At 34.3% G+C, this 15039-nt stretch overlaps 1 pseudogene; it reads right to left on the bottom strand.

The window, feature by feature from the left end:
- LOC133175163 (receptor-type tyrosine-protein phosphatase epsilon-like) overlaps positions 1-15039 on the bottom strand; it is a 46842-nt pseudogene that overhangs the window by 10911 nt on the left and 20892 nt on the right.

Below are 15039 nucleotides of genomic sequence, written 5' to 3'. Positions count from 1 at the left end.
AACGGTGTTGTTTTCTTACTAACATTTTAATAACTAACAAATCTACTATTATCTACTGTGAATGCCTATTTGAAAAAACGACGATTTTTTTTTCTAATTCTTATAACAAAAATAATTCTTTTTGAATCTTAGTTCTATATTTCCACTCAGTTTTTTTTATGACGGGCTGACAATTGTATGACGACAAAATCGATGTAAAAATATTTCATGGCTGAAATTTAAATATTTATTTGAAGGAAAAAAAGAAACGCATGGTAATCTTTTGAAGAGAATTAATGCTGATCTTTCAACTCGTTCCTACGGTATTTACATTGTATACAAATCGATCTTTCGACTTATAATTGGTCATGTTTGATGTATACTTTGGAAAAATAGCATAAACTCAACAGGAGATAGTACATGTAAAAAATATTATTACTCAAATGGTTTCAGGTGAAAGAATAAAAATTGTTTGAAGATTATTTAGTTTTCGTTTTGTTTTGTTTATCTCAAAAGAAAAAACAAGAAGTCTGTGAGCCACTGCTCACTAATAATACCCCCGCCCTGATGTGAATACACAAGTTCAGTTATGGACAGACACAGTGATAATCAGCAAAATTGACATCAGATTCGTACAAAAATGAATCCCAACATATAGCATGCCTAAACAAAGAGTGTGTTAAAATTTCAAGCATCTGCGATGAGTAGTTGCTGAAAAACTGCCACCCAAAATTTGTTATGTATGGTATGGACAGATGCACAGATAAACAGGAAGTTGACATCAGATTCGTACAAAAATTAATCACACCATATGGCATGCCTAAACAAAGGGTGTGCTAAAATTTCAAGCATCTTCTATTAGTTGCTGAGAAAACTGCGACCAAAATTTATTATGTATGGTACGGACAGACGCACGGATAAACAGGAAGTTGACATCGGATTCATACAAAATGAATCCCACCATATGGCATGCCTAAACAAAGGGTGTGCTATATTTTCAAGCATTTGCGATGAGCAGTTGCTGAGAAAACTGCGACCAAAATTTGTTATGTATGGTACGGACAGATGCACGGATCAACAGGAAGTTGACATTGGATTCGTACAAAAATGAATCCCACCATATAGCATGCCTATACAAAGACTGTGCTAAAATTTCAAGCATCTGCGATGAGTAGTTGCTGAGAAAACTGCGACCAAAATTTATGTATGGTACGGACAGACGCAAGGATAAACAGGAAGTTGACATCGGAATTGTAAAAAAATGAATCCCACCATATGGCATACACAAAGAGTGTGCTAAAATTTCAAGCATCTGCAATGAGTAGTTGCTGAGAAAACTGCGACCAAAATTTGTTACGGACAGACAGACAGACAGACACACAGACGGACAGACAGACAGACAGACACACAAGGGTAAAACAGTATACCCCCCTCTCCTTCGGAGCGGGGATATAAAAACATTTAAATTTTAATAAAATTTTAATTAAGAATTTTTACGAAAAAAATGCTTTTTTTTCAGTATGACACTTGCTTTGTCAAAGTTTGACTTACCGTCTTACTAAAATGGCTGCAAATACGACCAGAAAGAAGACAACAGCAGTAATTACTCCAGCAATTACAGGAATCGACGATGTTGTCTAAAATGATAAACATTTATACTAAAAAAAATAAAATTATTTATTCCTCAATTGATAATTATCCATTGATTTATTAAAGTATATGTCAAAGCCAACCTCAGAAGATTTCGAACACGATCTGGAGTCCGGACTCATTTCAGTACACACTACAAAAAGATTCATTTTGTTCATAAATGTATCTTATGAAAGTTATCATAATGTGAATATAATTTTACAGAATATTATTAAGGAAAGGTAAGACCAAAGGGCCAAAGCTCCCCTTCCCTCCCCCGAGTCACCTCTGTCATATTTTTAGACAAATATTAATGTTTTTTTTTCCCTTTTAATTTGATATCATGAAACTGATCATAGAGGTCGTTCCTTTGTCTCAACTTTAGAAGCTTTAAGTGTGAAATTGGGGCTTTGGTCTTCTTGAGCAAGTTTTTTAAAGAATTCATCCCAAATATTAACCTCGACCTTGCTCCAGTTAAATAATTTAGTATGTTTGCATATCAAAAAAGATGAAATGTAGTCCTGCTACTCTCCATTTTTTTTAGTTCCCAATACCAATAAAATCCTATTCCTAGATCATGGTAAGGTACATTTGTTAATAAATATGATTTATTTATAATGGTGTAAGTATTTGTTCATTGCTATTTTAGAAGAGGCTTTTCAAACTCTTTTATATGTATTTTTACTTATATATTTCATAACAGAACGTTTCATCCAATTTTTGTGGTTTCACCTTATATTCGGTCATTGTTTAAATAATTTTTTTTTTAAATCTAGACTTTGCATCAATGCTTAACAATGTGATATATTTTGTGACCATACTCTTCTTGAAAAGAACATTTTCAGATTCCAGAATTAACCTTTAAGAGAATCTTATGTAAATGTTCTATACAGTAGCCATGGTTTGAACAAATCTGAGTCTGCAAAATCTCAGTATAAGATGCCTGTATGTAAATATCACAAATGATGGACATACTGTTCTTTTGACATTTTTTTTCCTATATACTCCCATAAAAATATTTGACCCCGTATTTGTCTCTTGCCCCACCAAGGACAATAATGTAACAAACTTGAAGTCGCACTTCATGGGGATTTTTGTCTACCCTGGTGCTTGTAACCGAGTCCGTACCAAGGGGACTTTGATATTGAACGAACTCGAACTTTAACTATAGTTCACAACTTCTCAAGTTTTTTAAATGAACCAATATAGTTTCTTCTTTTTAAAATCATTTACTCCTAGAATGATGTATGGTCCTTCAGCTGTAGACATCTTCACATAAGTATACTCTGATTTACCTTTAGTTACAATTGGCTGCATCAGGAGAAGTCAAGGATATAAACTTTTTACATACAGACAGGACAAACCAAGGACAAACTTTAACGAGAAAAGCTGTCTTGCAACTTTGGTTAAACAACTGACATTTAGATTGAAATCAAATCGATTGAAAAATAGAGGCAATCACAATAATCTCTAATTATATTCATTTGAAACTATTAAATGACATAATTGATGTATTTTAATACATAATTACTGTATTAAAAGCAATAGAAAATATATGAAATACTTGTTATGTTAACCCCCCCCCCCCCAAAAAAAAGGACAGACAATATGTTATTTGTTGATGTCTTTTTTCTGAAAAATGGTTGTATTTTTAACAAGTCACAAAATACCTTTGTTTTACCTTTTAGCGTTATAAATAGAAATCATTGTAAGCTGATGTTTTCTGAAGAGATGAATCATTCTTACCGTTGATACAAAGCGACCCATCGTATCCAATCGAACACCCTTCTAAACATTTACCATTAACATTGTGACATTGTGTAATATTGTAGCAGTGGCCGCATATTTGACTGCAATTATCACCGTACTTTCCGATGTCACATTCTTTAAATCACAAAAAAAAGATTCATTCATTTTTTCATTAATACTTGTCAATTACAAATAAAAATGAGAAAAAGGCACGAAGAGGGGTAATTTTCTTAAAATTGATTTGGACTTTGCTTTTAATATTCGACAGCTTAAATTCCGTTTGTTTCTAAGGGATAAATTTATATCTGTTAAAGAACTTGGAAAAACTTGTGACACATGCATGCAACCTGTATATTGAATACTTGTAAATCATGAAAATGAAAAAAAAATTAGATATCATATTTTTCACTAAGATTTCGTTAGAAACCTTTTTAAATCTACATATCATTTAGGTTATGTACTTCAAAGATATTTAAGTAATTTTGATTCAACAGAAATCATCTAACTCGACATAAACTTTAATAATTCGTATCTTGAAACAATAGGCCCAAGGAACTTAAGGGTCATCTTAAAATATAACGTTACCGACGTCGTTATTTTCGGCACCCGTTTTCAGGTAATCTATTATCATAAATCATTTAAAAATTTCTCACTAATTTTTTATTTTATGTGCACTCCCAACTTGTGTTAGAATGCCCAGTTTTGATCCATTTCAAAAAAAAAATATTTTAACTTTCCAAATTGTATTTGCTTATCCATTCCGTTGTGCGTACATGTACATTTACCGGTAGATCTAGCGTGGCGGTCGATTCAAGAGGAAGTGTCATGGAAAATACTTTCCTCTTCTAAGCATCTGTCAGTCTTTTGACTTCTATTTACAATGGTATTTTAGGCATCTTTTGTACCTTTGGCATATTAATTATTTCCTTCATTAGTTGTCAATTGACGTCACGTCAAATCCGGTGTTAAATCAAGATATTAACCTTTGCAACATTCACTTAGGAGGGAGAAGTAAATGGACGATTTATCAACTTCTAAAGGTTCTTACTGTTGAATCTGACGATTCATAGGATATACGCAAAATAAATTAAAAAAAAAACATTTGGACGAAGTTAAAAAGAAACAAGATGTGTTTGAAACACTGATGCCCACGTATGGCAGCTTATGACGAAGGTTAAAGTTTCTTAATTGAGATGAAAACTCCATGTCAAGAGATCAAAAATGTTGGTAGCCAAAGAAAGGTCTTTTCTTGAGAAATATACCTGTGAAATTTGAAAGTCCTAGCTGAAACTGTTCAAAAGTTATAGCGAAGGTTTAACTTACTTTCAAAAGTAAGTGAAACTTCAAGGTCAAAGTTAAATGAGGCCCCAAGGAAAGGTCTTGTCACAAGTGATACACATGTTCATGAAATGTGAAAGCCCTAGAACCAAACGTTCACACGTTATGGCCAAGGTTAAAGTTTTTTTTTAAAAGTAGGTGAAACACCAAGGTCAAGGTCAATGCCAAATTTGTTGGTATCCAAGGAAAGAATGCACGTGTGAAGTATGAAAGCCATAGCAACAAAAATGTTTTAAAAGTAAGGCCAAGATTAAAGTTTTTCAAAAGTAGGTCAAACTCCAAGGTAAGCACAAAAGGTCAAAGTTGTTGGCATTCAAAGGAAAGACTTGACACAAGGATTACATATGTGAAATATGAAAGCTCTAGCACTAACCATTCAAAAGTTATGGCCAAGGTTAAAGTTTTTCAAAAGAAGATCAACCCCTAGGTCAAGGTCAAAGGGTTTAAGTGGTTGGTATCCAAAGGAAAGTCTTTTTACAAGGAATATACCTTTTAAATATAAAAGCACTAGCTCCAAAAGTTCAAAAGTTATGGCAAAGGTTAAAGTTTTTCACAAGTAGGTCAAACCCCAAAGTCAAAAGATCAAAGTTGTTGGTATCTAAAGGAAGGTCCTGTCACAAGAAATACACATGTGAAGTTTGAAACCCCAAGCACCAACTTGTCAAAAGTTACAACCAAGGTTAAAGTCTCCAAAATTTTGCAAAAGTGGGTCAAATATGATACCCAAAGAAAGGTCTTGTCACAAGGAATACACGTTAAAAATGAAAATCATAGCTCCAACCAATCAAAAGTTATGGGCAGGGTTAAAGTTTTAACAGACAAACAGTATAAACAGACAAACAGACACACAGACGGACGGACAGGGCAAAAACTATATACCCCCGAGTCTTCGATACTCGGGCATAAAAAATAATGTGAAACTCAAAACAAGACGCTTTACAGCAGAATGACAATAAAAATTATTACATAGAAGGTGTGAGAGGTTATAAAGATTTGTGGATGAAAAAAAGACGTTTATCTTAATATTTTAAAAAGTGTTATAATTATATAATTTAATTCAAATTTAAGGCAAATATCAAACTGGATAAGGATATTGGTATGTAAAATTCTGTTGACAACATTCGATTATTAGAGAAATGAAAGCAGTTGTCACAATCCTCGTTCATTCTATCATAGAAATATATATGACTTTATTTTGGTATCATATTTTATATAATTACAAGTAATATTAGGAGAGGATTATAATGTCTGTTTTAAGTTAGAAAAAAATACTGATAAAAAAGATCAGTCAAACATTTGGCTCAAAAAATTAAACACCAGTACCTTTGTCACATCGTGATCCCGTGTAACCCGCAGAACATCCCTCAAAACAGCTTCCATTGACAGGGTGACACTGTGTTTTATTATAACAGTGACCACAGGTCTGGGTGCAGTTTTCTCCGTACATCCCATCGTCACATTCTTTAAAAAATAATTCATTAACGTATGATTCCCTTAATTGTCTTGTTTTCAATACAAGGTATATTTGGTAAGATAGTGTCCACTGATGTAAAACACCTTCAGAAAATAATGAAAAGATTGATTGATTGATTGTATGTTGTTTTACGTCCCATTCGAGAATTTTTCACTCATATAGAGACGTTACCATATAACGGTGAAGGGCTTCACATTTTGACCTTTACTCGGCACTCAGGGCCATTGAGCAGTGAGGGATCTTTATCGTGCCAACGCCTGCCGTGACACGGGGCCTCGGTTTTTAAGGTCTCATCCGAAAGACCCGCAACTTTCACTTCAAAGTGCCGAGCGCATGGCGAAGGAACAGTTGCTACCCATTTTATCGACTTGGGTCTGTCGCGGCCGAGATTCGAACTCACGACCTCCTGATCACGAAGCGAGCGCTCTACCGACTGAGCTACCGTGAACGGTTATAATGAAAAGATGAATTATGTTATTCTGTAATTTATGTATTAAGGCGAATGAAAACAAATGTATTACATTCATTTTTATTCAAGTCGTCCAATTTTACTTTAAATACAGGGGAACTTGTCTAATCAGGAAACAACGGGTTTCATAGACCTGGCCGAATTAGACAACATTCTGGATTACAATTGAATTCATTGAAGAAGACTTAAAGTGTACATCGTATTAGACAAGACTTCGGAATTCACAACATCAGGATAAGACACACAAGTTTCATGTTAAAAAACAATGACAGTGTGCCGAACATTTTTCTTATTCAGTGATATAAAAATTAGTCATAATAGTCATCAGTAATAATTACCTATACAGAGAGGCTCCTTGTATCCAACAGAGCACCCGTCAGAACATGTACCGTTGATATCGTCACACTGTGACTCATAAAGACAGCTGCCACAGATTTGAGTACAATTATCACGGTGACCGTACATTCCGTCGTCACATTCTAAATAAACGACATCGTACAGATTATATTTGTTAATAATGCAATTGTGGTTGTAAGCACTATTTAATAATTTGAATCCTGTGATCTATCTAATCTATGTCATTATATTATTTGCGTCATAGAAGTACCTATCTGCTTGACATTATGTTAGAAATCTGTGTATTTTAATGTCATTATTAAGTACAAATCGTTCATTTTCTTTGCTAAATGGTAAAAATTAAATTATAAGGAATTAATTGAAAATTCACCTAAGTATGATTTGTCCGTGTAAAACGTTGACGGAACAGTGTTACAAGCATTTTTAAAATTTAAATCATAACCTCACAAAACCCTGATTATAGTTGTTAAACTTTAATAATTTTTAGCTTTATTTCTTAATAAAACTTAAAATTTATTTCTTAAATAAACTCAGCTCTGTTTTCACAGAGCTGGTGTCAATGTATAAAAGGTGAAGATAACGAACAGTTACTGATCTAAGAAATCCAGTAAACAAAACGAGCAATAATACAGCCCGCAAGTATGTGATATACAATATGACGTCATAATAAGCTATATGACGTGAGCTGTATAGATATCAAATTCTTAACATTCGTATTCAAAGATTTATTTCAAGTCATAGAAATAGATTGAAACATGCGAATCATAATACATGTATAACTAAATCTGGACATTTTAAATGGTATAAAAAACGAAGTAATTGTCAACGAGGTTAAATACCTAACCCATGACGTCATAACAATTGATCATTCTCCGAGTGAAATGACACGGAACGAGAATTTATACAATATATGAATTGTGGGTTTAAAGGCATTTATAGTGAATATGAACGTGTGATTCATTAGGAATTAAAAGTTAAGAATCAGATATATACTCATTGATTTCTTACAATGAAGATAGGCAATGTTTGAAATCCCGATCAGCCTTTTTTTTCTTTCATTCTTAACATGAAAGATATCAAAAGTTTAACATTATGCCGCATACTTTGAAATATAAATTACGTCGATATCGATACATTGTGTTCTTAAGTATTTGGGAAGTGTTGCTAAAATCGTATGGTTAACATATGCATAAATTGTGACAATTCTTGGATTATTTGTACAAAATGTAAAAAAAAAAATGGTAAGGTTTTATGCGAAAGTGTGGAATAATTATTTCTGTGACAAGAGAGTAGGATTCTATCAGTTCGTTTCATGGCTCAGAGATTTTTTTTCATGATTCTTTTTACAGATATGAAATATCCCGGGGTAGTGTTGAGCTGTTACTCGTTATCAATACATATTTTTCTATTTATAGACGTCACATGATGACGTCGTTGCGGAATGTTTCTTTAATTCTAAGACTCATTTACGACTATACAATGGAAAATAATAGTAAATGTTTTATCCGTAGTTTATCTAATTTATTAATGCTACATTTTACAACCAGAAGTCTCTGATGAGACTGTAGCTCTACTGGTCTGTTTGTATAACAAAAGAAAAGTAGCACTTGGATTTGAAACATTGCAACATGCAACAATGAATAGAATTATGTATTTTAATGTAGTCTACTTCTGTGCCAAGTTATATTGAAATCCAATAAAAACTGTAGGAGGAGTAGCGTTTTGAAAGTATTTCACGGAAATTTCTATTTTTAGTAACCATGACAACACCACTCACCCAAATAAAAAAAACAGAAATACATATTATGTATCGTAGTGTATTCTAACTGTGTGCCAAATTAGATTGAAATCAGACCAAAATTGTAGGAGGAGTAACGTTTAATGGGAATTTCACAAAAATTTCTATTTTAAGTAACCATGGCAACACTGTCCATCGAATTCAAAAACCAATGCAATAAATTATGTATCTTAGTATAGTCTTCTTGTATGCCTAATTATATTAGAAGCAGACTAAAACTGAAGCAGGAGTAGTGTTTAAAAGGAATTTCACAGAAATTTCTATTTTTAGTAACCATGGCAACACCGTCCATTGAATTCAAAAACCGATGCAATAAATTATGTATCTTAGTATAGTCTTCTTGTATGCCTAATTATATTGAAATCGGACCAAAACTGTAGGAGGAGTAGTGTTTTAAAGGAATTTCACAGAAATTTCTATTTTTAGTAACCATGGCAACAATGTCCAACGAAATCAAAAACCGATGCACTAAATTATGTATCTTAGTGTTGTCTACATGTAAGCCAAGTTATATTGAAATCGGACCAAAACTGTAGGAGGAGTAGCGTTTTAAAGGAATTTCACAGAAATTTCTATTTTTAGTAACCATGGCAACACCGTCCATTGAAATCAAAAACCGATGCAATAAATTATGTATCTTAGTGTTGTCTACTTGTAAGCCAAGTTATATTGAAATCGAACCAAAACTGTAGGAGAAGTAGCGTTTTAAAGGAATTTCACAGAAATTTCTATTTTTAGTAACCATGGCAACACCGTCCATTGAAATCAAAAACCGATGCACTAAATTATGTATCTTAGTGTTGTCTACTTGTAAGCCAAGTTATATTGAAATCGAACCAAAACTGTAGGAGAAGTAGCGTTTTAAAGGAATTTCACAGAAATTTCTATTTTTAGTAACCATGGCAACACCGTCCATCGAAATCAAAAATTGATGCACTAAATTATGTATCTTAGTGTAGTCTACTTGTGTGCCAAGACATATTGAAATTGGACCAAAACTGTAGGAGGAGTAGCGTTTTAAAGGAATTTCACAGAAATTCCTATTTTTAGTAACCATGGCAACACCGTCCATCAAAATCAAAAACCGATGCACTAAATTATGTATCTTAGTGTAGTCTACTTGTGTGCCAAGCTATATTGAAATTGGACCAAAACTGTAGGAGGAGTAGCGTTTTAAAGGAATTTCACAGAAATTCCTATTTTTAGTAACCATGGCAACACCGTCCATCAAAATCAAAAACCGATGCACTAAATTATGTATCTTAGTGTAGTCTACTTGTGTGCCAAGTTATATTGAAATCGGACCAAAACTGTAGGAGGAGTAGCGTTTTAAAGGAATTTCACAGAAATTTCTATTTTTAGTAACCATGGCAACACCGTCCATTGAAATCAAAAACCGATGCACTAAATTATGTATCTTAGTGTTGTCTACTTGTAAGCCAAGTTATATTGAAATCGAACCAAAACTGTAGGAGAAGTAGCGTTTTAAAGGAATTTCACAGAAATTTCTATTTTTAGTAACCATGGCAACACCGTCCATCGAAATCAAAAATTGATGCACTAAATTATGTATCTTAGTGTAGTCTACTTGTGTGCCAAGACATATTGAAATTGGACCAAAACTGTAGGAGGAGTAGCGTTTTAAAGGAATTTCACAGAAATTCCTATTTTTAGTAACCATGGCAACACCGTCCATCAAAATCAAAAACCGATGCACTAAATTATGTATCTTAGTGTAGTCTACTTGTGTGCCAAGCTATATTGAAATTGGACCAAAACTGTAGGAGGAGTAGCGTTTTAAAGGAATTTCACAGAAATTCCTATTTTTAGTAACCATGGCAACACCGTCCATCAAAATCAAAAACCGATGCACTAAATTATGTATCTTAGTGTAGTCTACTTGTGTGCCAAGTTATATTGAAATCGGACCAAAACTGTAGGAGGAGTAGCGTTTTAAAGGAATTTCACAGAAATTTCTATTTTTAGTAACCATGGCAACACCGTCCATCGAAATCAAAAACCGATGCACTAAATTATGTATCTTAGTGTAGTCTACTTGTGTGCCAAGTTATATTGAAATCGGACCAAAACTGTAGGAGGAGTAGCATTTTGAAAAATTGTTTACAGACAGACGGACAGACAGACAGACAGACAGACAGACAGACAGACAGACGGACGGACGCCGGACACCTTACTATCGCATAAGCTCTTCTGGTCTCTGACCAGTAGAGCTAAAAAAGTGGGAATTTGCCGTATAATGATCAGGGTGCTGCCTTAACATTACTGTGGGACCCCTGGGAACACCAGAGAGGGGATCAAATGCCGGGGAAGAGTAAGCATTCCCTTTCCCACCCATCGTGACCTCTATACATGTTCAGATAGACGGGCTACTCTGTAGTCATATAAAATACAAATGGTATAAAACATGTCGGAGAAAATAGGACAAAACAACAGGTGGTGTTTAAAAACAAGGTCATTATAACGACCGTAGAATTTGCAAACAAGTTGACCTTCATTTGGTTTCTTGATATCTGTTTAACAGCTTGCATAGGTTTAACAAGAGGCCCAGGGGCCACATCGCTCACCTGAGCACTATGGCTAGGAAAAAGCAGATATCAGTTCAGTCTTGAAAGGTTGAAAAGTTTAAATATAAAAGTGGTTCGGGGAGGGGGGGGGGCATGAATTGCACAAATTTAAATCTACTTTACCTAAGGATGCTTCCATTTAAATATGACCAATCATGGCTTTGCTGTTCTTGAGTAGAAGATTTTTAAAGATTTTTCCTATGTATTCCTATGTAAAACTTTGATCACCCATTGTGGCCTCACCCTTACCCCTGGGGGTCATGTTTGAACAAACTTGAATCTACACTATCTACGAATGCTTCCATATAAATATGACCAATCATGGCTTTGCTGTTCTTAAGAAATAGAGTTTTTTAAAAAGATTTTTATTATGTATTCCTATGTAAAATATGACCAAACATGGCTTTGCTGTTCTTAAGAAATATAGTTTTTTTTAAAGATTTTTATTATGTATTCCTATGTAAAACTTGGAATCGCCCATTGTGGTCCCACCCTATTCCCGGGGGGTCATGATTTGAACAAACTTGAATGTACACTATCTGAGGATGCTTCTATGCAAATATGATAAATCATGGCTTTGCTGTTCTTGAGAAGAAGATTTTAAAGATTTTTCCTATATATTCCTTTGTAAAATTTTGATCGTCCATTGTGGCCCCACTGACCCCCAGGGGTCATGATTTGAACAAAATTGAATCTACTCTACCTGAGGATGTTACCATATAAATATGACCAATCATGGCTTTCCTGTTCTTGAGAAGAAGATTTTTAAAGATTTTTCTTATATATCCCTATGTAAAAACTTTGATCGCCCATTTTGGCCCCACCAGACCCCCGGGGGTCATGATTTGAAGAAACTTGACTCTTCATTATCTGAGGATGCTTCCATGTAAATATGCCCAATCATAGCTTTGCTATTCTTGAGAAGATTTTTAAAGAGTTTTCCTATATTTTCCTATGTAAAACTTTGATCGCCCATTGTGGCCCCATTCGACCCCCGGGGGTCATGATTCGAACAAACTTGAATGTACACTATCTGAGGATGCTTCCATGTAAATATGACCAGTCATGGCCTTCCTGTTCTTGAGAAGAAGATTTTTAAAAATTTTTCTTATATATTCCTATGTAAAAACTTTGATCGCCCATTGTGGCCCCACCCGATCCCCGGGGGTCATGATTTGAACAAACTTGAATCTACACTACCTGAGGATGCTTTCATGTAAATATGACCAGTCATGGCTTTCCTGTTCTTGAGAAGAAGATTTTTAAAGATTTTTCCTATATATTCCTATGTAAAAACTTTGATCGCCCATTGTGGCCCCACCCGACCCACGGAGGTCATGATTTGAACAAATTTGAATCTACACTACCTGAGGATGCTTTCACATAAGTTTCATATTTTCAAGCACAGTGGTTCTTGAGAAGAAGATTTTTTAATGATGCCATTAATTTTTCACGAATTCATAATTATCTCCCCTTGGAAGAAGGCGTGGCCCTTCATTTGAACAAACTTGAATCCCCTTTACCCAAGGATACTTTGTGGCAAGTTTGGTTGAAATTGGCCAAGTGGTTCTGGAGAAGAAGTCGAAAATGTGAAAAGCTTACAGACGGACAGACAGACAGACGGACTACGGACAAAATGTGATCAGAAAAGCTCACTTGAGCCTTCGGCTCAGGTGAGCTAAAAATTGAACAATTCATTCATCAGCATATCTGTGCTATAGATAAAACGATTCCTTCCTATCAATGATCTTAACGTTTTCTTTAAATAACAAAAGATGACTTAAAAGAACGAAATTTGTTTTCATATCCATTTATAAGATAAAGGAAAGTTTTGCATTTGTACATGTACAGTGATTGATTGAAAATAAACCTTTTTTCAAGCTGAAATTCCTTAGAGAAAAAAAAGAGTGAATTGGTTTACTGTATTTTTTATGAACAAAAGAAATGTTCTTACTCCGGTCACAACGAGATCCCTTGTGTCCTTCAGAACACCCTTCTAAACATGAACCGTCAACATGATGGCACTGTGTATCATTCCGACAATCTCCACATAGTTTGGTACAATTCATTCCGTAGGTTCCATTGTCACATTCTTAAGAATATTATTTATAGTTATCAAGAACGTACTACTAAGATAATGATAATAAATCACCACTCCTTTAATGTACATCCAAAGAGAAAAGTAAATAACTGTCTAACTTTAAATGAAAAAAAGACGAAAACAGAAAAAGGGCACATACTTATAAAGAAACGCAAAATCTTTCATTTCATTGATTTCCCATATCTTACATATTGCAAGCAATTAAATACGAACATAACATTAACCAAGTTTCTATTCTATCCTATTGACAAATTTAATAAAAGTCATGCAAAGATAAAAACCTACTTTTATCACATAGGTCCTCCCTCCATCCCTGCTTGCAACCTTCGTCACACTTCCCAGTAAACCTGTTACATCTGCTGGTCACTCCACAGTTAATACTGCATTCTTGACTGCAGTTCTTACCATAGTAACCTGACTGGCATGCTTGAGAGAGTATCAATTTATATCAACATCCACTGAATATTTACAAAAACCTTATTTCTATCATTTACAGCAAAAACAATGCTTTACTTCTTAAATAGTTCAACCAGGTTTCGAAAGCAATCTGTCACTTCAAATATAGAAAAACATTGTGAAAGAACAAATTTTTCAATGCATTTCCATCAATGTATTGTATTAACATTGTATGTACTTTCTTCCTCATCACTATTTTTTTCTATTTCATAAGAATCAAAAGGAAAATATACATGATTTCCAAAAAGGAGAAAAATAGATGTATTGAATTTTTTTCCAAAAAAAAATCTGTATGTTATACCTTTACGGAATTATTAGTTTTTCTAAACCATTTTTGAGTAATCTGATCGTTGAGTTTTTGGTGTAGTAAAGTATGAATCCTCCTCCTAATACTATGAAAAATTTGATCGAATATTACAAAGTTCTAATGTGTTAAGAATATAATTTAAATTATTTACACACAATACACATGGATTACTTATCCCATTTATATCTCATTTTATACACTGGACAAAATTGCTAACGCACCACTCAGTATTTTCATTTGCAAGTACGACATCTGCCTGAGTAAATCTGAATTGCCATCTTGCCTATTACAGTTGAATTTTCCGATGTCTTATCTAAGCATTGACTTGTTATTTTTGACGCCCGCGTGGCGCAGTGGTTAGAGCGTCTGCTCTAGAGTCGCGGCGTAAGGAGTTAATCCTTACGTCGCGGGTTCGAATCCCACTGTGGGACGTGGAGACCGGTCCTTCGGATGAGACCGTATAAACCGAGGTCCCGTGTTGCAGTAGGTGCTGGCACGAAAAAGATCCCTCACTGCTCAATGACCGTAAGTGCCGGATATAGGACAAAATTTGCAGCTCTCCACCGGCAAGTGGAGGCGTCTCTATATGAGTGAGAAATCCTCGAGAGGGACGTTAAACAACAGACAAACAAACAAACAAACTTATTTTTTGAAAAATGTAGTCTCATACTGCAACTGCAAAGGTGTGAGCAAAGAAAATGAGAAACGCGTGTTAGCGCGTTATAAAAATTTGTCTGCACACATCGTTGCAGCAATGAGACTACATCTTTCTAAAAAAAAAATTATAATAATAATTC

The sequence above is a fragment of the Saccostrea echinata genome, unplaced genomic scaffold, assembly GCF_033153115.1.
Source record: "Saccostrea echinata isolate AGI-Se365-2 ecotype Australia unplaced genomic scaffold, CSIRO_AGI_Sech_v1 ptg000061l, whole genome shotgun sequence".
In the NCBI taxonomy this organism is placed as follows: Eukaryota; Metazoa; Mollusca; class Bivalvia; order Ostreida; family Ostreidae; genus Saccostrea; species Saccostrea echinata.
Note: the sequence above shows the minus strand (reverse complement) of the source record. Positions and strands in the feature narration are given on the sequence as shown.